Source organism: Phaseolus vulgaris, chromosome 2 (assembly GCF_000499845.2).
Source record: "Phaseolus vulgaris cultivar G19833 chromosome 2, P. vulgaris v2.0, whole genome shotgun sequence".
In the NCBI taxonomy this organism is placed as follows: Eukaryota; Viridiplantae; Streptophyta; class Magnoliopsida; order Fabales; family Fabaceae; genus Phaseolus; species Phaseolus vulgaris.
Window position 1 is genome coordinate 19552314 of NC_023758.2, and position 2484 is coordinate 19554797.

The following is a 2484-nucleotide window of genomic DNA, read 5'->3' on the forward strand; positions in this document are numbered from 1 at the left end:
ACCTAATTGGGTTTGGGCTAAGTGACATCTCGCTTAAGCGAGTATGATGAAAAAATGTCCAACTTCGCTAGAGTGAACTCGCTTGGGCGAGCCTTGAGCGAGTTTCTCTAGAGTGATCTTGCTTGGGTGAGTTTGCGCGAGTTTCCAATGTTCCAACTTTTTCTTTTCGTCTTTATCTTTAACTTGTTCATTCTCCTTTAGTCATTTTATCTCCATTTCCCCCTAGAATCGTAAAATTAACACAAATTTGAGAATAAATCACTCACATTCATCTTATAAGTAAAAAAGTTCAAATTCCTAAATTAGGAGTTGAATTATAACTATTTTATCAATTAAAATCCATATGTGTCTATCTTTTTATATGTAATATTATTGAATTATGACACTTATCACTTGTGCATTTTTGTTTTTAATCCAAGTCTGGGCTTTTAACTATGCATTCCCAAAAAATTTCTCCCCATCCACTTTTGCCATCCTAAAGATCAAATTATTTTGTGTTTCCAAATGCATTTCATTAATGTCATCCATATAACCTTCCATATCATGTTACAATTCTTGTTTAGCCATATCATATAGAACAAATAAAAATTATGCAATGTTTAATTATAATTTACCGTTATTAATCTTGTCCATTTATTGCATAGGTAATAAACTTCATGTGATACTCTATATTCAAAGAATTGTAGAAACAATTGGCTCCATAAAGGGGGTTGAATTGGATCAAGACTCAATTCATAGCATATAAAAACGATCAAACATAATGTCTAACACGAACACGAAGAACACAATACAACGAATATTTAGCTGGTTCACTCTAACACTTGAGTTACATCCAATTCTCTCTCAAGAAAACTGCTAAAGAGGTTCCATTAATCAAAACAATGATTATAATGAGTAAACAAACCTCTCGAGGTTATCTTGAGTACACAAACCTCTCTAGGTTACCGGTTCCAATCTCCCCCCGAGACTTAGACCTCTTAAGATACAAGAAACACTCTCAAAGAGAGCCAAATTTAAGTTCATAACGTATACTTCACAAAATGAAGAATTACAGAGTTTGCTCACACACCTTAAAGCACTAGACGCTTAAAGCAACAAATATGAAACTCTTGTATATGTGTTGAAACTTTCAAATTGTTGCTATGTTTCATCTTCGTCTTTGAATCCTTTATAAAACTTTCACCAAGATGTTGCGTAGATTTCTCTTCTCATATCTTCTTAGTTATTGTTATAAAAGCTTTAAAAGAAAACTTCCTGATATGATATATTTTGACATCTTGAACTTTAATTTACTTATGGAAAAAATTTAAACGTATTTGAAATAAACTATAATAAAATCAAAATCAATCAGAAATAATCAAAATCATATGTTTGAAAAACTTATTTATGAGATAACTTTTGTGAATGTTAATTTTGAAAACATTCCAAATATAATTTGGTCGTTGAGAAAAAGCTTTGATTTTATATAATTAAAGATGATTGATACGAAGTTCGTTAATGCTTAATAATCATTTTAATAATAATAAGCAGTTTCTTGCTTATATGACTATATAAATCATCTAACACATTAAAAAAAAGTAGGATTGTCTAACGCGTTGAAGACTACAAGACTGTCTAATACGTTGAACGTAAACACAAGACTGTTGTTTTTTAATATTACACATGAAAAATAATTTGTTAGTAATTATTTAACATCTTATAGTGTTTGTTATCATCAAAATCTCATAAACTTACTTATATACACAAGACCATCTAGTAAGACACTAGACCATTTAAAGATGATTAGACCGTCTAGTATCCTAACAATAATAAACATCAATTAATAATAATAAACATCAAATTGATTCATCATACTATTTACATATCACACACATTTTAATTATAAAAAAATTAATAATTTTGAAATGAAAAAAACCGTCGACAGCAGGGTTCGAACCTGCGCGGGCGAAGCCCAACAGATTTCAAGTCTGTCTCCTTAACCACTCGGACATATCGACAGATGTGTTTGTAAGTGGAAATGATATTAATAATCATTTTATGTTATATTAATATATATTAAAACAGAAATATTAATTAAATAATTTGATTAGTAACATAATTAATAATAACATTATTTATATAAATAAAGATATAAATATTGTTAATTATTATTAATATTTTTAATACTAATAATATTATTGTTATTATTAATATTATTAACATTATTATTATTATTAAATAAAATTATTAATATTATTATTATTGGAAATACAGGTGTTTGGTGTTTATCACGTCTATGTATCTATATTTTTTAATTTTATCATAAATGTGTATATTCATATTTTTTAAATAATATTATAAATTTATATTAGAATATTTTAACATGTGTAAAAAACACCATGCATATAAATAAGATGAAAGAATTTGAAAAAAATCAGAAAAAAAAATTGAATTTAGATTCACTAAAGAAATAACTTTTGTAGAGATTAATAAAACATAAAAAGA

General features: G+C 27.1%; 1 non-coding gene across 1 annotated transcript; it reads right to left on the reverse strand.

Annotated features, from left to right (window-relative positions):
* Window positions 1-1915: 1915 nt before the first annotated feature.
* TRNAS-UGA (transfer RNA serine (anticodon UGA)) lies at window positions 1916-1997 on the reverse strand. The gene has a single exon. It is a non-coding gene; the product is annotated as a tRNA-Ser (tRNA).
* Window positions 1998-2484: the final 487 nt, after the last annotated feature.